This window comes from Dasypus novemcinctus, chromosome 31, assembly GCF_030445035.2.
Source record: "Dasypus novemcinctus isolate mDasNov1 chromosome 31, mDasNov1.1.hap2, whole genome shotgun sequence".
In the NCBI taxonomy this organism is placed as follows: Eukaryota; Metazoa; Chordata; class Mammalia; order Cingulata; family Dasypodidae; genus Dasypus; species Dasypus novemcinctus.
In genome coordinates this window covers 30,958,237-30,983,134 of record NC_080703.1, presented here as the reverse complement: position 1 = coordinate 30,983,134, position 24,898 = coordinate 30,958,237, and positions in this window count along the sequence as shown.

Here is a 24,898-nt window from a genome sequence, read left to right as displayed (position 1 = left end):
TCATCACTTAGCAGGTTTTCCATACCAAGAGGAATATTCTGTCAAATGAAGAACAAATTCAGACTTAGTAAAGAGAAACTTCATTTCAAAGGGTTGTTGCAAAAGGAAGTAAAGGCTAATTCAATAGGCAGAGGGCACATATTCAATAGGGAGAATGGCCATACCATGCCATCTTGCAAGCATCTCAAGGGTTAGGCTAAAAGGGTTTTTCTTTTACAGAGAAAAGTAAACAAGAGAAGCCAACTTGGCCCAATGGATAAAGCATCTGCCTACCACATAGGAGGTCTGCGGTTCAAACACTGGGCCTCCTTGACCCGTGTGGAGCTGGCCCACTAGCAGTGATGATGGGCACAAGGAGTGCCTTGCCATGCAGGGGTGTCCCTGTGTAGGGGAGCCCCATGCACAAGGAGTGCACCCTGTAAGGAGAGCCACCCAGCGCAGAAGAAAGTGCAGCCTGCCAAAGAATGGCGCTGCACACACAGAGAGCTGACACAACAAGATGATGCAACAATAAGAAACACAGATTCCCAGTGCCCCTGATAAGGATAGAAGCGGTCACAGAAGAACACACAGTGAATGGACAGAGAGAGCAGACAACTGGTGGGTGGGGGGAGGGAGGGGAGAGAAATAAATAAAAAATAAATCTTTAAAAATAAATAAAAGTAAACAAGGTTAAAAAAGGAACTGATTGTGGAGAAGTAGAAAGGGAGGTGTGATGGATGGTTGAGCAGAGAATGTTTTACTCTGGGATCAGCCTATTCTCAAGAGGGGTCCTTAAGGACAGACTGTGTGGGTTCAAGGGGGAGTGTGGGCCAAAGTGCAGGAGCCTGGGAGGGAAGTTTGGTTAACTAGCTTTCTGTTCTGATTGATCAGTGGGAACAAGTAGTTCAGCTAATCATTATGAAACAGTGAATGGGAATTTGGAGGCTCTGTGTCAGGCCTCCTCACAGGAAAACTAGGAGGCATCTGTGATAGTTACCTAAGTCCTATGGGGAAGGGTGGTTCTTCGTAAGTGGTTTCCTGGAACACAAAATGTGGGAGTATTTCTTAACCTTCTCTGTTTCCTGGAATGGAAGAGCTCAAGTAAATTTTAACATTGTCATTTCTCCCATATTTTTAATTTTTTTTTTATTTTTACTTAATTTTTTTTTACCTTATCTGTACAATTTTTATTGAGGTGAAATTCACAAAACATAAAATTAACTATTTTAAAAGTATACTCAGTTACATTTAGTACATTCACCATGTTTTACATCAATTTTTTTAGACTTTTTTTTATTAAGGTTAATACATCACGAAGAATGTTACATTAAAAAACATTTTAAAAAATGTAAAAAACATAAGAGGTTCCCATATACCCCACTCCCCTCCCAACCACCCCATCATTTTTGTAAATTGTATTTTTTAAGATATATACATCACAAAAAAAATGTTACATTAAAAAAATCTTAGAGGTTCCTGTATACCCCCCACCCCCACTCCTCCTACACCAACAACCTCCTCTCCCATATTTTTTAAAACTTGAGTCATAATTACTTGGACACCATGGTGACCTGGGAAATGAAGATTAGCTTAGCATTAGCATAGCTTTCAAGTTGTTTTTTCATAAAACAATTTTTAAAAGGTTGAATTCCATGTGAAAGCATTCCCCACTCATATTACCATTTGACAATGCAAATTGTTTTCCTTTGTGTGGTGATTTAATGCTCCCCTGAACTGGCTCCTCCAGTTTCAGAGGCTGGCCTCAGAACAGTCAGGCGCACTGATATGGCCTCGCAAAATGCAAAATTCATTTTCTGCTTGACTTTGTCAGGGAAATTATGCTCTGGTGCTACCTTCCCCTTTCAGCTGCCACTGAAAGGTATTAATGAAACATGGCATCCGAAATTTATTTTCAAGGTTGTCTTCTGTTATATCCTTTGGTCTGAAAATGCTTTTTTAGGTCCCTATGACAAGAGAGAGGAAAAACAAAAAGAAGAAAATTCTCAGTGAGGCCATGAGAATTTGGTCTCTAGACTGAGAAAAAGTCTCAATTTTCCTCAAGGTCTTAACAGTTATAAAAGTCAGCAGACCTCAGACAAAAACCACACAGGGTTTATATTCTGTCATTGGATCCCAATATTCAAATCGTCTTTAAATAGACTGTTCCCCTTCATCAATAAGTCAGAAATTACAAGAAAGCCAACCAAGCCTCAGAAAAGGAAGTTATCTAAATAATTGTTTAGGGTATGGTTTCAGTAGCAAGATGTTTGACATAAGATGACCTTCTGTGAGGTGTTTCACGGTTGATTCCTTGTTCTTCTCCCTGTAAGAGATGGGGATCAGTTTAGTTTTCACATAAATGTAATGTTAGAGGCTTACAATAATTAACAAGCTGTAGCTCACTTTCCTCTGATATGCATTGGGGAAAAGCTAACCCCATCGACATAGGCTAAGTCTACGTGCCATGGCACTTCCCCACAGGTTAAACAAAGAAACCATATAGAAATGGGAGTAAAGGGAAATGGAAACCTTCCCTACCTGCATATCAGAGGGAGATAAAAGCCCTACAGAACAACAACAACAAAAATCTGCTCCAACAGCATTACAAGAAATCATAACTCCCTAACCCACTATCTTTTTGTTACTATCAGGGAAAATTTTCACCTCTAGGGCTTCTTATTGGCCCCTGCACCTCACTCGGACCCTCAACCCCTTCCCACCAACTCTCATTTCCCAGCCTAGGAAAGATCTGTATAAATTGAAATCCTCCCCCCTTCCAGGAGTGGGATGAACTCTCTCCTCAGACCCTAACCATGCTGGTGGGGGGACTGAAGTCAGTTCTTCAGACCCCTTCTTTTGGGAGAGCTTCCCAACAAATTCTTTCTCTGCCTGTGGTCATATCAGTCTCCATGTCCCAGTAAGTGCTGTTTTTCTTCAACAGGTAATATAAAGCAGGGAGGAAGAAAATATTAATTAATGTAACCTGGCAGCCTACTGCCCCAGTCTCCCACTCCCAAGTTAAGCAGCCACAAAGGAAACCAACTTAAGGCAGTAGTATAGCCAGAAAAAAGGATGCACAAGAAAGAGCTAAGTCGATACCAATTCAGCACTAAATTCCATTCCTTATTTGGCAAAAGGAGCAAGTAAAAGCCAAAATGGTTGGAATGTGAGGGAGGGAACTGTTAATCTTAAACTGGGGGACTTGCTTGGGAAAGTTAGACCTCTCAGGCAGGCTGTAACCTCTGAAGTATCCAGTCTGTGGAGAAACAGAGGAAGGGCTTGCGTGCCAGGCTTAGGGGTATAAATTGTGTCATTTTTTTTTTGTTCGGGGCACCAGTCCCATGTTCAGGTTGTGCGCCCCTTCTTGCAAGATTGAGAATAAATTCTTTCCTTCTCCACAATCATGTGAGCCTTATTTCCTTCCAGAAGAAGATTTCTTTCTTATATCCCTACTCTGAGAGAATTGAACCATCCTAAAGGAGAGAAAGGACAGAAAAATGACTTAGGCAGCAGCCTGTTTGGATGGCTCTGATCCAAAGCCAACTCACCCAAGAGTCTTCCAGCATTGTGACTACATCCTTGCCAATTCACCATGAGTTATTGATTACACTAACCTAGTCAGGGTCTGCCAACTTCCTATTCAATATTCTCTTGAGAGCCATTGACACATGCCCCTGAGCTGTCTCACAGTGCCTTACTTCCATACACACATCCTGTATCACCATTTTAATACCAGATGGCCAGTGATTTGGTGTCCTGGGTAATCTTAGTTAGCAGTTGAGTAAATCCCTCTTGGATTATTGCTATATCTCAAGAAAAATTGCCTAGCACATGGTAGAAATAACAAATTTATCCTTGTTGAGTGAATAATGAATAAAAAAACCATAGTGATTGTTTTGTTTCCAAGGTTGTGAAAACCAAGTTAAACTTCTAGAATCAAAATTATGCAAAGAACTAAATCTAAATTTCCACGATGTCTTTTAGATTGTTTTCCATTGTCCTTGTACTTTTGTTTTTTGGTATTTGATGGGATTCGTTTTCCCACAAATTGTTAATGACTTATTTGTAAACCTTATTTGAACTTGAATGTGGGTATATATTTGGTTCTCTGATAGACTTGACACATTTTTGGCTTCAGTTGTTGTCAATGATTTAGGCTTATAGATCAACTTGACCAAGAGAATTTATTTAAAATCATTTGTTTTTTGGGTGCCATTATTTTCTTAGTAGGTCTGAAAAGACTTTTTCCAATTAACCCTTCCTTCATGCCTAAGTCTGATTTAGATGCCACTCCTTTGGCTTTCATAACATCCTTTATTGCTGTACTTATAATTACCTTCTGTTAAAGTTGACTATAAACTCTCCCACCCTGGACTGTGTGTATGTTAAGCCTGTGGATCATGCATTTATTTTTATTTTTCTCCCCATCTTAGTGCTGTGCCTAACATATAATAAACGTTTAATATGTTAGGTGAATAAATTAAAAAAAAGAATGGAAGGAAAGAAGGAAAGAGAGAAGAAGGGAGAGAAAGAATAAGTAAATAAATAGAATTTGATTCTGCAAAGACAGGCAGGGCTCCCTTTGGGCTCTCACCCATAGACACAATAGAATTTGTCATAGTGAATGTACTGGGTTGAGCAGTGTCCACCAAAAATTCGTGTCCACCAGGACCTCAGTAGTGATCTCATTTGGAGATGCCATTAGTCAAGATGAGGTTATATTGGATTAAGATGGGTCCTAATCCAATGACTGGTAGCCTCATAAAAAGAGAAACCAGAGGCACAGATCCCCAGGGGAGAAGCCATGTGAAGACATAGGCAGAGGCTGGCATGATACATCTACAAGTGAAGGCATGCTGGGGATGCCAGCAACCTTCAGAAGCTGGAAGAGACAAGGAACCATCTCTCCTTAGCATCCTCCAAAGAGCATGGACCTACTGACACCACTATTTCAGACTTGTGGTCCCCAGGCTTCCAGAACTGTAAGAGGATTGACTGCTGCTGTTTTAAGCCACCCAGTTTGTGATATCTTGTTATGGCAACCCTAAAACCTGATCCAGTAGATAAATCGATGTTGGAGTCTACACTATAAAAACTGACGTCTATCCGTCAGGGGCAGTGTGATAAAGAAAGTGGGAGTCTGAGGACTTCAACTAACTTCTCATATACTAAGATATTGTTCTCTAAGACCAAAAATTCTACATGCTTTCCCCCCAGCAATTTAGATGCTAACAATCCTTCAGGATGGAACTGGGAGAGATTTTGATGGTGTTCCTAAGTTTGCCCCGCTTTTCTGATACCTTCCTGACATGGGGGTATGTAGAAAATCATGACAAAGTGCCCCCTCATGTTCATTCACCAGCCACCTCTGTGCCAGAATGGACAAAGACAGGCAAGTGCTGGTGAATTACTGCAAGATATAATGGGGTTATGATGCAATATTTGTTTCCATCCCAAGTGTCCACTCTCACCGCCTGAACAGAATTATTATTATTAATAATGCCAGGCCCTGGGCAAAGTGAGACTGGCATGACAGACCATCCCATGACAGAGCAGTGAGATAAAGTGTAATCACATTTTATGCAAATTGGAATCATGCAAATTTCAATTATGCCCATATAAAATAGTGCAATATAAAAACATCAACACTTCTCACTTTATGGACAAATTTCCAGCACAGTGAATACCTCCCAATTTTAATAAATTATGAAGAATTGTCTAATATAAATGATAAGCCTAGAGATTTTTCAATAGTATTTATGCTTTAGTTACATGTGCATGTGCCATTTTTGCTGGAAAATAATTATTATTATAGTAAGAATTAATATGTACTGAACACTAAACACTTCATAGATATCAACTCACTTACTTTAAATATATATATATATGTATATATATATATGAGCTAGGGTATTATTATCCCGTTTTGCAGATGAGGTAGCTGAGGCTCAGAACAATAAAATGACTTGCCAAATGCTACACTAGTCAATAGCAGAGGCTCCAGGTTTAACCAATCTGTAAATGCCTGACCTGCTTCTGAGGATTAATCCTGAATGATGTACATTATTAATTAAATAAAACTTTAGGAACACTCCTCTCACCTAAAGTATACCTGCCTTATAGGTACTGTGGTCTCACCTTTGCAACTGAAGCTCTAAGTGGTTAAGTACATAGTCCAAGGTGTCTGAGCTTATAGAAACCAAACTCATCTGGCAGAGAAATTAGCTCTTATGGCCAGATAAGGCCAGAGACACACTCGGAAGATCAGTCTGAAACTCTGAGTCCTCTCGCTTTGTGCCTTTGTTGACTCTCAGCTGTTTGCATAGTGTAGGCTCTGCTCAGTCCACGTAGCCCCTCAGAATCAACCCCTCAACCTCTTTTCCTTCCCCAGGACCATTCGACATCAAGTTTCTCCTGAGAGAAATACATAAGTCCCAAATGTCTGACTGCCCTGTCTACCCTACAATTACAGTTCAGACAGAAGAACCCCAGGGCACTTTCTCGAAGGATCCGTTCTCCTAACCATATCTGATTTGTGACTCTAACACCATCTTGTCAAACAGCAACTAGAATCAATAAATGTTAGACCCCGCCAAACATCAGGGGAGGTAGGGAGAGTTGGTTGCTACAAACCTCAACCCACATTGAATTCAGATAGATTTCTGCAGTGCACATCTTAACCAAAGGAAAACACAGCATGTATTCTTTCCAGGTTGGCGTCAGAATCTTACAAAAACTGTGTTGTAACTTGTGGAAGTTGAAAAGTGAGGACATGTCCTTTTACTGTTCTCCAAATGGAGCTCCAAAGAAGAGAAAGCAAAGCTTTGGCATGAGAACAAGTCCACAAGTGTGCCCTGTACTGGATAGCAATGGGCAATTTTTTCATAGAAGGTGCTGCAGCCTTCCATCTTTTGTACGCTGATATATTTAACATTAATTAACCTGGAATTTGTGTGTGTGTACTCGTGTGCTACATGTGAAAAACAGGCTGGTAGAATAGAGAAACACTTCTTTTGAGGTGGATGACCACAGCCTACTAATTTTAAATCCTCATAATTTCAAGCCTCTTAAAAGATTTCCCTGGCTCTACCAGTAGGACTGTATGGAAACCCCAGTCATGGAAGCCTTGCCTTCTAGAAATTGAGTCTTGTTTTAACCCCAAGGTGAAACAGATATGGGGCAGCCAAAAGGCAACAAATAATCACTTCAATACATTTAAAAAATATTTTTCCAAAGCATTTTTAAAGCTTTGTTCAAGTCCAACAAACTCAAAAAGCAGGTAGACACTATCTCCACTTTTAAGGTGAGAAAACTAAGACTGAAGGATGCTAAAGCTTATGCCTAAGACCATGTAGGTAGAAGGCAGTAGCCTCGTCAACCAAGCAAAGTGCTCTGAGTTATGACTCAGAGGCTTTCTCGCCATTATAAATACTGATGATGGTTGATTATAGCAGAGGAGAAAACAAAATGCAATTAGGACACATTCCAGATCAACTAGGTAAGAATCTCCGGGAAGGAGTCAGGAATTGCTGTTTTATTTTCTTTTTCAATTGGCCCCAGCTAATTCTAAGGTGCCAGCACTGTTATAATTATCTTCTTTTTATTAATTTTTTTTAACTTTTAAAGAAAATTTAGATTACTTAAGTGTTGCATAAAAAATATAATGGGTTCTCATATGCCCCACTTTCCCCACCTCCTACACTTTCCCACATTAACAACATCCTTCATTAGTGTGGTACATTTGTTCCAATTGATGAACACATATTGAAGCATTTGCTACTAACTGTGGGCTATAGTTTACATTATAGTTACACTCTGTCCCACACAATTTTGTAAGTTATGACAAAATATACAATGGCCTGTACCCATCACTGCAGTGTCATGCAGGACAAATCCAATGTCCCAAAAATGCCCCCATAATACATATATTCTTCCCTCTCCCATCCCTCAAAACCTCTGATGACCACTGCCTTTACATCAATGACAAGAGTTCTTTCATTGCTAGAATAATTAATAAGTCTATAGTAGAACACTGAAAAGTCTACTTTAGCCCATTGTTCATTCCCTGATCTTGAGGATTTGGGGATGGTGATGCTCTCTGTACTTCTAACTGAGAGGGGGCTTAGATCCCATCGGGCAGATGGATGGAACTATCTTGCTTGCAGTTGCAGACATTCTCTCTTCCTTGGGATGGGCATTGTCCATCATCATCTCCTTGTCAGAAGCAAAAAATAATTCTTTAAACTTCTCATGAAAGCTTAAACTCACACATTTGCTATATTTTTCATTTAAATGCTGTTTTGTTCCTATATGGACTTGGACTTATAACTGCCATCTCTGAGAAGACAACAGCTCAAGAAGTTGAGGTTGCCAGAGCAATCCAGTTTGCCACAGAAACCAGCTGAGCGGTGGAACAACCTGGAATAAAGCAGCCAGCTGGTAGAAAGCTTTCTCTCGAAGGGCAGGCTCTCTTTGTTGCTGTAAGTGGAAACTGGAACACTATTTCTTTGCTACTGGAAAAGGAGTGTTTCACTCTTTGCTGGAAGATCCATTTATGTAACTAAGATTTCTGTTTTCTGCCTCTAACACAAAGAATAGTGACATCCTCATAAAGGGGTAGGAGCCAGAAAATAGAGGTCACCATTTTGTTTTCACTTCTTCCCGAAAGTCCCTACCCCTGTGGAACATTCCAGTTCTTTATGTAAGAGCAAGAGTAAGGGTTATCTGGAAGTTCCACAGGGATCTGAGGTCATTTGGCACTGGGCTAACAGATCTTCTCTCAAATCTGATGGAAGATCACTCCCAGTTAGATGCTGAAATGAAGTTGAGTGAGAGCAGAATCAGTGTTTTCCCTCTTAGGTACAAAATAGGTAAAATGAAAGATTCAGTGACAATAAATGAATTCCTTTTCTGTTACCTGATTATTTGGTTTCTTTAAAGACTTGCTCTGAATGTGTATCACAAGATGTATGTATTCTCTTACTGTTGCCATTCCGTTGTTTTAACAAGAGGTTAGTAATAAATGGTTTAAAACAGAAAGGTTTTAGGACAGCCGTGGTTTGATCTGAATCTCAACTTTTAACGTAGGCTTTAGACCACACACCTAAGATTCCAGATGAAACAAGTTATAATGTTTAAGGGAAAAATAAAACTTTTTGAGTGATCAACTTGTGAATCTAAACCTAGTAAAGGCTGATGGCAATTTTATAAACTAATATCCCAGAAACAAGTTCATATCAGTATCTCATCTGTATAAGGATCACAATTCAAGGGATTTAAGTATGGTGATGCCTCATGATCACTCAAAAGGTGCTATTTGGTTATTTATTTTTATTTGTTGGATGTGAAGTTATCAAAGTGATTGCTCTATGTGTACAAATGGGTGATAATATCTTGCTTGATAACCATGCTCTCAAAAAGACCAAATCTAAACAAAAACATTACAATTAAATTAGTGCCCCTCTTTTGCCTGGCTAACTCCTAGTCAACATTTGGGTATGAATTTAACAACATCTGCTCCCAGCAATTTTCCCTAACTCTGCCACTTCCATTGTGAATTACAAAATCTTTCTCTGTGCACTATTATGCCTACTACAAACTGGTGGTGTTGACTGACATTTCCAGTTTGGACCACAAGTTCCTTGATGTTGGGTTCCTTTCATTCCTTCACTCAATAAATATTTATTGCCCACTCTGTGCCCTGCACAGTCCTAGACCCTAGAGATAAAAAAGAGAGACATACACAATTCCTGGACCCCATGAAGCTTATATTTTGGGGGGGACAGAGGAGGATATGAAATGTTTGTACATTGCAATAGTGAGGAAGTAGGAGTGGAATTTCAAATGTTATGGCCAGGGAAGACCTCACCGGGAAGGTGACATATGAGGAGGTTTAGAGAGAGACTCAAATGAGATTCTGGCAAGGAGGATTCAGTAAGGGGGAACAGCATATATGAAGGCCCAGGTTCTGAGGAGAATGCATGCCTGGACTGTACAAGGAACAGCAAGATGGCCAGCAAGTTTGGAGAGGAAGAAGTAAGCAAGAGTAGAATCTTGTTGGCTTAGGTGATCTGCCTGGCATAGAGAAAGTACTAAAGAAATATTAGTTGAGTGATTTAAAAATAATATGAATAATGAATTTGGGTGAACAGCCTATGATTTATAAACTATTATCTCAATTAATAAATCTGGAAAATGTTCTGGTAAGAAGTACTCAGTTGCATCCTTCTGCAAAATGAAGAGATCACACATGCATTCATCTTTCTGGGAAATTTGGGTTTTTACGCACCACGTTTTCTGTGAGTGGACTGCCTATATCCAAAGCTAATCAATTTTAACTCATCAAATATAACTTCTTTCGAGGTAAACTTAAATGTTAAATGAGTGTTTCATTTACTGTTTTAATTCTCTCCCCATAACTCTCTTCCCTTGAGCACATCATGGCACTTGGGTGAGCACCGATGACCTGTTCCCTGTAAAGTATTCTCACTTTTCCAAAGGCTCTTTCTGATGGCTCTTTCTTCTGTGAACCCTTTGTTCTGTGGACTTCTGGCCAAAGCACTGCGTTAGAGAGATTGTTCCTAGACACATCATGGCAGAACTAGGTAATGGGGGAATTACTCTCCCTCAGTGCTAGCAACTCTGACAAGTTGAGCCAGAAGAGAGGAGCATATTTCTTTATCCTGCCTCTAAAGAGCCATTTTAGTGGTCATGGGCATATGATGAGACATGGTGTACTTCTCAGGGTATGAAAGAAAAAGGCAGGGTGGCAGACTTGGCCCAGTGGTTAGGGCGTCCGTCTACCACATGGGAGGTCCACGGTTCAAACCCCAGACTTCCTCGACCTGTGTGGAGTTGGCCCATGCGCAGTGCTGATGCACGCAAGGAGTGCCCTGCCACCCAGGGGTGCCCCCGCGTAGGGGAGCCCCACGCGCAAGGAGTGCACCCATAAGGAGAGCCGCCCAGCGCGAAAGAAAGTGCAGCCTGCCCAGGAATGGCGCCACACACACTTCCCGTACCGCTGACTACAACAGAAGTGGACAAAGAAACAACATGCAGCAAAATAGACACAGAGAACAGACAACCAGGGGAGGGGGGAAATAAATAAATAAATAGATAAATAGATAAATAAATCAATAAAAAAGAAAAAGGCAAATTGAAGACCCTTTTCATTTGAGCCATTTCTTTCCTGATCAACTGGACTATTCTGTAAGCACAACAACCTCACAAATCTGGGTTTGAATCCCAGCTTATTATATACTTTCTTGCCAGACTGTCCTAGGTAAATCACTTTATCTTGTCTGAAGTGCTGTTTCTTTATCTGCAAACCCGGAATGAGAAAATCTACATTGCTTGACTACCAGGGTTAAAGAGCAAATGAATTAATATATATGAAAGCATTAAGAAAATAATAAAGGATTACGAAAAGGAAAACATGCTATGAATTAAAACAGGAATCCAATACAAAAAACAAAACAATTGATGGGGAAAACAGACAAGTATTTTCCTTAAAAGTTCATTCTAGTATTGTTTGAAGAATAAAAAATTATTATTATTCTCAGCTACCAGAACTTCTCTGGATACCAGAAGCTGTCAGCTCTACCTCCAAAATATATCGTCCATCTGTCTCCTGTTCCTCCTTTCCAGTGCTACACAAGCCAGCAGCGCGGCAGTAGCCTCCAAACTACTTCCAAATTCCACTTTTCCCCCTTAAAAATTCTTTTCCTATGTAGCTGTTGCAGTGGTCTTTTGCAATTTTAAGTCAGATCCTAGCACACTTCTCTTTAGAATTTTCAAATGGCTTCTGATTACACTTAACATAAAATCTCAAATCCTTACCATGGGCTAAAAGCCCTCCCTCCAATGTCATCCACTATGTGTTTTCCCCTCTCCCATAATGCTCCAGCTGCATGGGGCTGCTTACTGTTCCTGGAACACATCACGCTTGTACTCCCCTGTTAGGAGTTTTGTATTGATGTTCCTCTGCCTGGAAGTCTCTTTTCCCATCTGTCATAGAATAGCTCCTTCCCCAAATTCTAGTGTCAGCTCAAAATTTGTCAACTTGGGGAGGCCCCCAATGGCTGCCTCATCCCCTGGTGCTTCCTCCACCCCAGTCACTCATCACTCTTTCTTAACACTTAAAACTTGCGATTTTATTTGAATTGTTCGCATTTTCTCATCTATGTCCCTCAGTAGCGCATGAGCTTCATGAAAGCAGTGGCCTTGTCAGCCTTTTTCATCACTCAATCCTCAAATAAGTGATTTGTACCTGTAAATAGTAGGCAATCAGTGAATGTTTGCTGAGTGAATGAGTTTGAAAACTGGAAGTCATACAGTTTACCAGGTAACAAAGTACCAAAGACTGTTGGCTTAAACAGTGGAAATTTATTGTCTTACCGTTCTGGAGGCTACAAATTTGAATCAACGTATTGGCAGGGCCTTGCTTCCTCCAAAATCTGTAGAGTTCTGGTAGCTGACCATTCATGATGCTTCTTTGCTTATGGCACAAATTTATCTCCTGCTCCATCATGGGGCCATTTATCTGTCTGTGTCTCTAACTTACTCACTGTGCCCAAGTTCTCTCTGCTCCAAGGATTTCAGTCCTATTGGATGAGAGTCCACCCTAATCCAGTGTGGACTTAACTAATCTTCAAAGACCCTATTCACAAATAAGTTTCCATTTCCAGAGCAGGGGGTTCAGGCTAGAACGTGTCTTTTTGGAGGAGACAATTCGATCCATAATGAGTTATTAAGTGACACTCAAACTTATGCGGTTTCAAATCTTTTGGATGAAATGATACTTCAGCATGAATATATTTCCTGGTCTCCTTGGAAGGGAGAATTAAGAGAATGTGCCGAAAAGGTGTGTGGCATGCCAGTTGGACACAAACCAGAAACTTGTAGTCAGGTCTTCACGAATCTGAAATGTCTACCTCGACTTGCCACAAGTCATAATAATGAAAACTGACAAGGAAATTGGAAGAATGTGTTTTTATTTTAACTTCTATTTCAGAGAAAAAGATATCCATCCACCAGTTCTAAAATGGCACAATGAGGATTCAAGTATAAGAATACGAAAAAAAAAACACTCTTTTTTTTTTTTAGGCAAGAGAGTAAAGAGTTTGTTAAGAAGAAAGAAAACTAGAAATGAAATAAGTATGCAACTCAAATCATGGGTGTGGACCCGCTAGAGGGTGAGACACATCCACAGAACCCCAGGTTAGGCCTTTTTTTTAAAAAAAAGATTTATTTTATTTATTTCTCGCCTCCTCTTCTCCCGTTGTCTGCTCTCTGTGTCCATTTGCTGTGTGTTCTTCTGTGTCTGCTTGCATTCTTGTCATGCAGCACCAGGAAAATGTGTCGCTTTTTGTTGTTGTTGCATCATCTTGCTGCATCAGCTCTCTATGTGCGTGGCACAACTCCTGGGAAGGCTGTGCTTTTTTCACATAGGGTGGCTCTCCTTACAAGGCACATTCCTTGCACGTGGAGCACCCCTACCCTGTGTGGCACGGTACTTATAGAGCGAGGCAGCACTGCACATGGGCCAGGAGACCCTGGATATCAAACCCTGGACCCTCCGTATGGTAGGCGGATGCTCTATCAGTTGAGCCACAACTGTTTCCCCAGGTTAGGCCTTTTTAAAGCTTTTTCTCCTCCCCTTTCCTAATGTTGGGAAAGGCCCCAGCTATTTGCTGTTCTGATTGGCTGCCCCACTTGTTTGCTCTCAGGGGACCAATGGGGAGACCTGTATGGAGTAATCCAGGACTTCCCCTTGACCCTGAAAAGTGTTCCAAATGCAACCTGTGCCCAGGGTCTCAGTGGGGTCCTTCCAGCTTTGTTCTTAATAGCAGGGGTTTTCCAGGCAGGGTCTCATGGCCGTGTTCTCTGCCAGGTCCCAGGACTTTCCCTCTTTCCCTATACTAACCTGCTTAGTATAGTAATAAACTGGATTTAAAATTCTAGATTATGTCAATGGAAGTTTGATAGTGAGTGAATTAAAATAAAGCTTCCTAATTTATGATTACATTGGAAGATGTCAAGAAAACTTTTTTCCTTGAACAGCATTCTTGAGGCATAATTGACATATAATAAACTGACCATGTTGACAGTGTAGACACTGATAAATTTTGACATCTGAAAACAATTTTGGAACTACCACCACAAACAAGATAACGAGCGATTATCTCCAAAACTTTCCCCGGGCACTCTGTAATCCTGGCCACCCAGCCAACTTTGGCTCTCCATCTCCAGGTAACCATGTTGTTCTGCTTTCTATAATTACAGATTCATTTTCATTTTGTAATGGAATCACACACTATACACTCTTTGTCTGGCTTCTTTCTTTCATCATCATCATCATTTTGAGACTCATCCATGTTGGAGTGTGGGTCAATAGTTTGGTTCTTCCTGTTGCTGAGTTGGAGCCCGTTGCATGGATATACAATTTGTGTGCCCATTTACCTGTTGAAAACATTTGGGCTGTTTGCCATTTTGGGCCTTTGCAAGCAAAGTTTCTGTAAACATTGGTGTGCAGTGTTTGTTTTTTGTTTTTTTGGTAAGGATATTTGCTTTTATTTCACTTGAGTAAATATCAGGTCATGGAAAGGTTGAGTCATATAGTGGATGGTGATATGGTCCATCATGGTGAAGTTTGGATTGATTTCCCCCCCACACACATTGTAGGTCATATTCTGCTGTTTCGCATTCCTGGAAAGTTTTTATTGGATGCTGTATTAGTTTCCTAGGGTTGTTGTATCAAAGTACCATGAACATGATGGCTTAAAACAACAGAAATTTACTGTCACACAGTTCTAGAGGCTAGAAGTCCAAAACCAAGGTGTCAGCGGTGTACGCGCTCTCCGAACACTGTTGAGAAGAATCCTTCCTTGCCTCTTCCTAACCTTTGGGGCTCCCAGCAATCCCTGGCATCCTTGGCTTGTAGCAGAATCACTCTAATGCCTGCCCGTCTTCACATGGCCTTATCTGTGTGTCTGCACCTCTGTACACCCTCTCCTCTTCTTGAAGAGACACAAGTCCTTGGATTTAGGACACAAGCTAATCTACTATGACTGCTTCTTAACTAATTACATCTACAAAGTCCCTGTTTCTAAATAAGGTCAAATTCTGACGTTCTGATAGGCATGAATTTTAGGGGGACGTCATTTGACCCTCTACAGATGCCAAATATTTCGATTGGCTAGGACCTTGCTGAATACTGTATATTTTTGCATTCCATAAGTATTATTGAGCTTTGCTTGAGAATGAAATCAAATTACCTGGAAACGGTTTGATCCTATCAAGTCTTGCTCTTAAGCTTTGCTACATGGGACCAAAACAGCATCTAGTACAGTATTTTGCCCCACTATGGATACAAGACACTTTTGAGTACTCTACCATATTTAATGCCTCGTGAATTATGAGATTGTCCAGTCTGGCTGGTAGGAACAGGAACTGTGCCTGGCTCTATGTGAACATCATTGACTGATCCTTCCATCCTTTAAAGTGTTTTATGCCGCAGTCTCGGGTAGTTTCCTTGCTTGCATGCACTGGTTAGTGGTCTATAGAAAACCCAAGGGGGCCCTCTGCAGATCTCCAGGATTCACTCTCTGTGGAACTAACTCCTGTTTTGTACTCTGTCCTATGTGCATTAGCTGCCTCTGTCTCCCAAATTCCCAACTCTGCTCAATAAATGGAGTCCAGAAGATTTCATGGTGGTGCTTCCTCTCTGCCCATCGCCTGGAAACTGGGAAGGCATGAAGCTGGATCAATCAAAGGCTGTTCTCATTTGTTTCTTCTCTCTAGAGTCACTATCCTTTGTGATCTTATGGCCAAGACAATAAGAATGGAAAACCGTTCTTTCATAAATTTTCCTAGTTTTCTAATTGTTTCAAATCAGAGAGTAACTTTTATTCCATATTGGCTGGAAGAAATCCTAAAGTTTTTTATTCGTGATGGTGATAATTAAATACATATGGATTTAGCAATACTTATCAATATTTTAATAAATCGATTTATAGAAGTAAAAACACTAGAAAACTCAGTTAAGAGAAAAAAGTGAAATTCACAGAGCAATATTTAAAATAAAAAACAAGTGACAAAATATGACCAACCATATTGCTCAAAATAAATGTAAATATATTAAGTATTCCTGTTAAGAGAAGAAATTCTTAGCATGCTATTTATAAGAGGCAGAATTGAAAACAAAGTGACTCTGAAAAGTAAAAGGTAGGCACAGAGACACCAAGCAAATTAAACCAAAGCAAAGCATGAGTAATATTATTAGCATTAAACTAATTTAATGAAAAGTAAATGTCATTAAAAGGGATCATTTCCATAGAAGGAAAAAATTAATTTTCCACAATCAAGACCTACACACAGAAGTTCTTGTATTACACATATAAAATAGCAATATATATACATTTGTCTCTGAATTCTCTACTTCCATTTCCCCAAATTACTGTGAATATTGGGAAATAGGCAATCACATCACTCATTCTTTACATGAAATTAAATCCCAGTGAGTTAAATTGTTAAATGACAAAAATGGAACTATTTGCAAAAAGAAATGAAAACCTAACTGAATAATACAGTTCAGGTTTGGAAAGGATTGTCTAGGAATTAAAAATGGAAGAAGACACAATGTTACCAAGAATTCTATAACACTTTCTTGAAAGCAATTTGGCAGCTTGCATCATTAAACTTAAAAAGACCCACAGCATTTGACTCTATAATTTAACTTTCAGGAATGATATTTTAGTCTAAGGTAAAAGATTTATGTTTAACAATATTCTTTATAATATTATTTTTACTAGATAAAAAAATTAAAAAATAAAAAGATTTTAATGTATAGCAAGAGAGAAATATTTAACTAAAATTCAGTATACCAACGTAGTGTCAGATTATATGGGTATTCATTAAAATCCTAAATGTGAAGATGTGAATTTGAATTGACACAAGAAAACCATACAAATTTTTAAGTGGAAACAGTAATGTATAAAACTTATATCTATTTTACTATGAATCTATACACACATAAATAAGTAAATATAATTAATATGCATATGATCCAAAAATAATTATGTGTTAAATAATAAAAGGAAGAAAATGCAAATAACTGTACAGAGAGAGAGAAGGAAGGGGAAAGTTAGATATGGAGTGTTTAAAAAAGATATTTACCACGTTTCTTGGCAGTGAAGATGGCTTGAGAGGTAATACTCTTTCTCCTTTATAATTTTCTGAAATTTATACATTCTAAAATTTATAATAAGTGAACACTATTACTTTTACAATAAAAAAAGCCTCTACCTAGTTTTTCCCTCAATGTTTCCTCTGTATTTTCTTTTGCCCAATTAGCTTCCTTTTCCCTTGAAATTACTGGTGTTATATTTAAAATCTTGCTCTCTGGCTCCCCCGGGGCATATCTGAGATTGGATAAATTTGAAGTGAAAACAATTATGGAAGAGGAACAACATTATTTATAATGCAACCCCAAACATCCTGGGATTAGAAAACAGAGAGAAGAAAAAAGGGCCCTAAAAATCTAAGAGTTGAATTCTCCCTAGGTGCGAATATTTAAGGGACAACAAAAACAAACAACAACAACAACAAAAAAAAACCTCATTAATTCAGTTAAATACTATTTTAATGCAATCTTTTTTGAAAACAATATGTATCTTGATTAATGAAGTTTGTGGAGTCCCCTAAACTTTTGCATCCAGGTGAATGCCTCACTCTCCTCATCTAGTCCCAGCCCTTCCACCCAAGCCAGATGGCCTGCTCACTTGTTTGCAAAGGGATTATCTGGCATAAAAATGCTCTTCCGCCTACAGTCAACGGAGTAGGTGGAAATGAATTGTTCAGAGACTTTCATGCCATTTGTACACCGTTAAAGTAATCACAGTTTGGCATGACCAGAAAGCAGGGACTGCCATGCTGTGCTTTCCCTTTTATGCAAACTTCTTCCAGTATATTTACTTCTAAAAGCCCACTTTAAACACTATCAACTAGAAAGAACCAGCTAACAAAACGCAGCCTGTGCCAGGTTTGGGGAGTCTTATGAAAGGACAATATCTGCAACTTTCCTTCCATTTCTACCTGATCTTGGCCAAACTGGGGCAACTGCGGCCTTCACATTTTCTCATTCCTTTATCAACAGAAATGTAAAAGAATCCAGGACATACTAAGACTGATTACTCAACTAAGACTGAGTTGAAATCAGGATGCAATTCTGTTTTTAATTAGAGAAGTTGTGAGTTAAAAAACAATCATGCATAGCATACAGGATTCCCATACAGCCCTCCCCACCAGCACCTTGCACTGGTGTAGAACATCGGTTAAAATTGATGATAGCACTTTTTTAAGGTTGTACTATTCTTTTGAATAGTAGTTAGCTCAGTTACAATTGAAAGATTATTAAAATAGTTCTATTTTCCACTGTTTACAGTAGGTATATTTTCCCTGTATAACACCCTATTATTTTTGTCCATTTCATCTAAGTTGTCTAGGTTGTTTGTATACTGCCATTCATAGTATTCTCCTATGATCTCTTGTATTTCTGTGGGGTCAATGGTAAGGTTCCCCCTCTCATTTCTTATTTCATATATTTTCATCTTCTTTTTTTCTTTGTCAGTCCAGCTAAAGGTTTGTCAACTTTGTTGATCTTCTGAAAGAACCAACTTTTAATTTTGCTGATTCTCTCTGTTGTTTTTTTGTTCTCAATTTCATTAATTTCACCTGTAATCTTTGTTATTTCTTTCCTTCTGTTTGCTTTGGGATTAATTTGCTGTTCTTTTTCTATTTCCTCCACGTGTGTAGGTAGGTCTTTGATTTTAGCACTTTTTTCTTCAAGGTAGGCATTTTAGGGCTATAAACTTTCCTCTCAGTACTGTCTTCACTGCATCCCATAAGTTTTGATGTTATGTTCTCATTCTTATTTTTCTCAAAGTATTTATTGACTTCTTTTGAAATTTTTTCTTTGACCCACTGCTTGTTTAAAAGTGTGTTGTTTAAATCTCCATGAATTTGTGCATTTTCCAGTCCTCTGCCTGTCAGTGATTTCCAACTTTATTCCATTAGGACCAGAAAATGTGCTTTGTATAACTTCAATCTTTTTAAATGTATTGAGACCTGTTTTGTGACTCACATGAGGTCTATCCTGGAGAATGATTCATGATTACTTGAGAAGAATGTGTATCCTCCTATTTTGGGATATATTTTTCTGTAGATGTCTGTTAGGTATAGTTCATTTATCAAATTGTTCAGGTTCTTTATTTTGTTATTGGTCTTCTGTTTAGATGTTCTATCAATTGCTTCAAGTGGTGTGTTGAAGTCTCCAACTATTATTGTAGTGAAGTCTAGTTCTCCCTTCAGTTTTGCCAGTTTCTGCCTCCTGTATTTTGGGGTACCCTGGTTAGGTGCACAGGTATTTATGATTGTTATTTCTTCCTGATAGATTTCCCCATTTATTAATACACTGTCCTTCTTTGTCTCTTATAAAAGCTTTTGGAGCCTATTTTGTTTGATATTAGTATAAATACTCCATTTTGTTGTTGTTGTTGCTACTAATTGTGTAGAATAGCTTTTTTTTCAGCTTTTCACTTTCAGTCTATTTGTATCCTTGAGTTTAAGGTGAGTCTCTTGTAGACAGTATATTTTTTTATGCATTCCAGCAATCTGTATCTTTTGTTTGGGGTGTTTAATCCATTAACATTCAATGTTATTACTGTACAAGCAGTTCTTACCTTACCCATTTTATCCTTTGGATTTTATATCTCATATATATCACTCTTTTTACACTTTTAGTTACTTTTGCCGATAATCTTCATTTCTAGACTCTCTTCCTCACCCCTCTCTCCTATCTTTTCCTTTCAGATTGCAGGACACCCTTCGACATTTTTTATAAGACAGGTCTCTTGCTCATGAAGTCTATCAGTTTCTGTTTATCTATGAATATCTTACACACTACCTTATTTTTGGAGGACAATTTTGCTAGATATAGAATTCATGGCTGGCAGATTTTCTTTTTCAGTATCTTAAATTTATGATGCCACTGCCTTCTTGCCTTCTTGGTTTCTGATGAAAAAATATGCATTTAATCTTATTGGACATCCCTTGTATGTGATGAATCACTTTTCTCCTGCTGCTTTCAAAATTCTCTATTTTTGGCATTTGACATTCCTGATGAGTTTTTGTCTCAGAGTAAGTCTATTCAGATTTACTTGGACAGGAGTAAATTGTGCTTCTCGGATATGGATATCTATGTCTTTCAAAAGAGTTGGGAAATTTGAAACACTATTTCCTCAAATTTTGTTTTGCCCCTTTTCCCTTCTCTTCTCCTTCTGGAATACCCATATCATGTATGCTTGTGCACTTCATGCTGTCATTCAATTCTCTGAGACCCTGCTCAATTTTTTCTATTCTTTTTTCTATCTGTTCTTATGTCTGTTCAGTTTCAGTAGCCCTGTTTTCTAGTCATTCATCCCTTCTCTGTCTTTTCAAATCTGCTTCTATGTCCCCAGTGTATTTTTTAATATCATTTATTGTGCCTTTTTTTCTCATAAGATGTTATTTTTCTTTACACTCTTTCAAATTCTTCTTTGTGTTCTCCCAGTATCTTTTTAGTATTTTTAATCACTTTGTTTAAAGAGAGATGTCTTTTCATTGAATTTACTACAGAGCTTTGTCTGAACATCTGTAATTAGTTGCCTCAAATCCTGTATCTCATCTGAAGGTTTAATTTGCTTCTTTGATTGGGCCATATCTCCCTGTTTCTTACTATGACTTGTAACTTTTTAGCTGGTATCTTGGCATCTGATTTCCTTGATATGTTTATTCTGGGCTCAGTTTCTCTCTTTAGCCTAGGACTTTCTTGTTAATTGTCTTCAGGCCAAAGCTCCTCTTAGACACTTGGTTCAACTTATTTTAGACCTTTATAAGAGCTCATGACTAACTAATTAAGAGTGTTTTTTTTAGCCCTTATTCATCTGATTTTTGCCCTGAATCAGCACAATTTTGCACTATTTATGCACTTATTTCATCCCCAGGAGAAAACCTTCTTTTTCCTGTTCCTCCCCTGGGAATGTAAATCTGTTCTATTTTGTTTTTCATTTGCATCTGTGTATTTTTAACACTCCTTTCATTTTCTTTAGCTACTATTATCTGGAGGGCTAATTTTGGTGGAAGGGTCCCCCCAGAGAATTTTCCAGATCAGTCTTCCCAGGCAAAACAGTCCTGGAACCATAGAGGGGGTGTGGGTTACTTCCAGTGTGCCCTGGAGAGGAAACCAGAAAGGCCGCCAAATTTCTCTTTGATTACTCCTCGAGACTGCACTTTCCTGGTGTACCCAGCAGGTGGTGCTCTTCAGCCCAATGTTGCCCTTAACCCTAAGGTGTGCTGCACCTTTAGTTCTCAGCTGCCTTAGCCTGTCAGGGGTGTGGTTGAGACTGAGGCTGCCAGACACACCAGGATGAATCTATTACGCAGATCCCAGACCCTGCTGTCTGAATTCCCTAATCACCCACCAAAACCTGTGCTGGGCCTTGCCCCCACCCCGCTTTTCTTGGGTAAGAGCTGCCCTTCAACAAGCTCTTTCCCGCTGCTCCAAGAAGGTGCTTTATCTCTAAATTAGCCCTAGACCTTCCCCTGCTGGAGGCAGGGTTGAAACAGGCTGCTGGCAGTTTTCTGGGCTGGGCAGATTGCAATTGCCCCAATGCCCTAGAAACTCCTGGAGGCGGGGTCAGAGCAGTGGCTGCAGAAGCTTGAAGCTGACTGCATTATCCTGGAACAAAGATCAAACTCTAGCCCTTATCCTTCCCTGCTGAGAGTGGGGTTGAACAGAGGCTCTGTGTGACAATCTGTCCTGGGGAACCAAAACCGATCCCTGCAATCCAGAAAGTCACTGTGTTTTACAATGGACCCCACCTCCACTCCTGTGGGGCATAGTTAAAACGGAGGCTACTGACGTCCTTCTGTCTTTGGCATGTTTAAACTTAAGTTGTGCTCAGAATTGGAATCCAGCTGGACAAACTTGTCCATCAGTAGCCAGAGTTGGTATCCAGCCATGTGCCTTCCCCTGATTTTAGTAAACAGAGCTTCTAATTCCCAGCCAAGGATGGCTTGCAAAGCAGCCCACTGCTTCAGTGGAGAACGGGCACCAGCTCCACCCGTGTGAGAAGAAATCCCTTGTCATCCCTGATTTAAATTGTAGATAAAGTGGAAATAAGTTCATTTTTCATGTTTAAAAAAATTTTTTTACTGTAATGTTTATGGAGTAAGGTACCCATACCATAAGTGCACCACTGGAATAATTTTCACAGGTTGACTACCCTTGTAATTGGCACCCAAATACAGAAGCAGAATGTTATACCAGAGCTCCATTCTCTTCCCTTCCAGTCATTGCTCTTATAAGGGTAACCTCTCTCTTATCTTCTAACACCATAGATTCATTTTAATAAACACATTTTCAAAAGCACATTTTAAATTTGTTAAACTTTAGAGTTGATGATTAAATCTATTATTTATTAATCACACCATCATTTCAGGCCCTACTCTAGTACCTCACATTTCTTATTGAAACCTCATGGTTCATACTTGTCTGGTTTTTTGGGTTTGTTTTTTGGGTTTTTGTTGTTGTTGTTGTTGATGTTGTTTTTTTCTCATTTTGCAGTTCAGAAAATGAAGGATCAAGGAAGTTTTGCCTGTTTTGCTGCATCAAGCAATTGTATCCAGCTCATGTGACAACTGAAAAACAGTTCTCAAGAAAGTAAACTTGCCCATATATTGAAATGACTCCACTTTACTCACAAGTATATACTTTCTCTTTAAGAGCGATAAACAGGTTGCTTCAATTACCCCCATACCTATGGTAAAGTTTAACATTTAAAGATGGGACATGGATTTTTTGATGTATATTATATTTCACAATAAAAATGTGTAAAATAATAAGAAAGGAATGGAAGGAAAAAAAAAACTCTTGGTAATTGATACTTGTCCTGAAGTCCTTCAAATTTTCTCAGGTACTAAAATGCAAATAAAGTTACATATATTATCATAAAAGTATAAAATTTGAGATCTGGAAGATAATTTGCAAATTACTTCATCCAAGCCTCTATCTGTGCTTTCATTATTCAATATAAAACCACTTTCGTTCATGCCTGGCCATGGGCTAGGAGCTTTTCACCTGCTAATCTAACTCAATGTTCATACCAGCCCTGCCCTTTTCCATGATGTACGATGAGGGACATAAGGGTCAGAGGCTTAAATACAACCTATCTCCTAAGCTTTGCAATGCCTATCATTCTCATTGACTCATTCTAAGGTGTTCCCACTTAGGTAGTCATTACTAAATGGTTCATTGGGTTTAAATGTCCCAGAATCCAAGCAAAATTTCTAAAACATACCCTACTTGGCAGCATAGAATTCATATTTTCTTCTGAAACAATGATGGTGCCCAGAACCAAGGAACATACTGATTGTTTTAAGTCAATCACATGGACAGGATGAAGGAAGTATATAGTGTGGGAATTGCAGTGCCTTTGGGTGAATATCATATCATGGCAGGCATCATGGCAGGGTGTAGACTGGGTCCTGATGTCTTTGTTGAGCTGCTGAATCAAACCAACTTTGAAACTTAACCAGCTCCTGGACTTCCGTGTAAAACAGCCAATCAATCCCCTTTACTGTACCAACACCCTAAAGCTGAGTCTTCTGTCAGTACTGATGCCACAAAGCCATTTTGATCTTCTAGGGGGAAACCACACTTGCCTCATTTCAAAGCCCATGTCACCTTCAATAACAAAATCCTGACTTTAGGGGTATTTTGAGGAAATATCTCTTAGGAGGTTTTTGGTGGTGACTTTTGTACTCTGTACCCACTTGAACAATTTGCCTCATCCCACTTCATCTTCTCTCATCTCATCACCTTGTCATATGTCCCAACTCTACAATCTTGAACCCCCAATTCTTTGGCCTTGAACCAGCTTTTGAGTTAAAGCGTGGAGGGAAGGGGCCAGGCATAGAATGCACAAACTAGGTCACTGTGAGCATCCAAGACTGGGACTCTCGGGGTGGGAAATAGGTGACAAAGTGTGACAGCCGCCATAGCTGCTGGCCCCAGGATTCCACCACAGAAGTGATGGCAAACTCCAAAGGCATAAACTCCATTTGATGGGGAGGTAGCCTACTTCGTTCAACCCTGGTACATTGTTTAGGATCAGTCATAACTCTTGTGGTCCAAAATATTATGATGCAAATTATAGCATTAATTAACCACAATGTGATTCTAGTTCTAAAATTTCAGGGAAGAGAAGGAGGACCAAGGAATGCTATTTTGAAGGTGGTAGTTTGCCTCAGTAAGTGCCTGGACAGAGGTGGTTTTATCATTATCTCCACTTGAAGCCTTATCTTGGATGCCCCAAATTAGGTTTTGGGGATCCTGCTAGCATTCATTTTTCTCTTCATGTCACAGCCTACAATGCCCCACTGTTTGTCCAAAGATGGCTTTGCCTTCCCCTTCACAGATTATGTCAGATGCAAGTTTCATCCTCTTCCTAATCCTACTCACAAAGGTAAGCATCTAGATACACTTTCCCTCCTGTCTCTAAGGAATAGTGACTTCTCTTTTATCCAAGGCCCTTCACTCACCACTTTAATGGATCCCAATGCTTCTTCATCTACCTAAACTTCTGCTTCATTATTTTAAAGAGGGTATAATTAAGCTTATTTATTTCAACTTAATCTAGTTAAGAAAAAGAAATGGGGTCATGGGTGGAACTACGTTAGCCAAGTGATGCACAAATGTAAGAGCTTACCTTGTCTATTAAAACAGGATACAGGAAAGCGGACTTGGCCCAGTGGATAGAGCGTTCATCTACCACATGGTAGGTCTGCGGTTCAAACCACGGGCCTCCTTGACCCATGT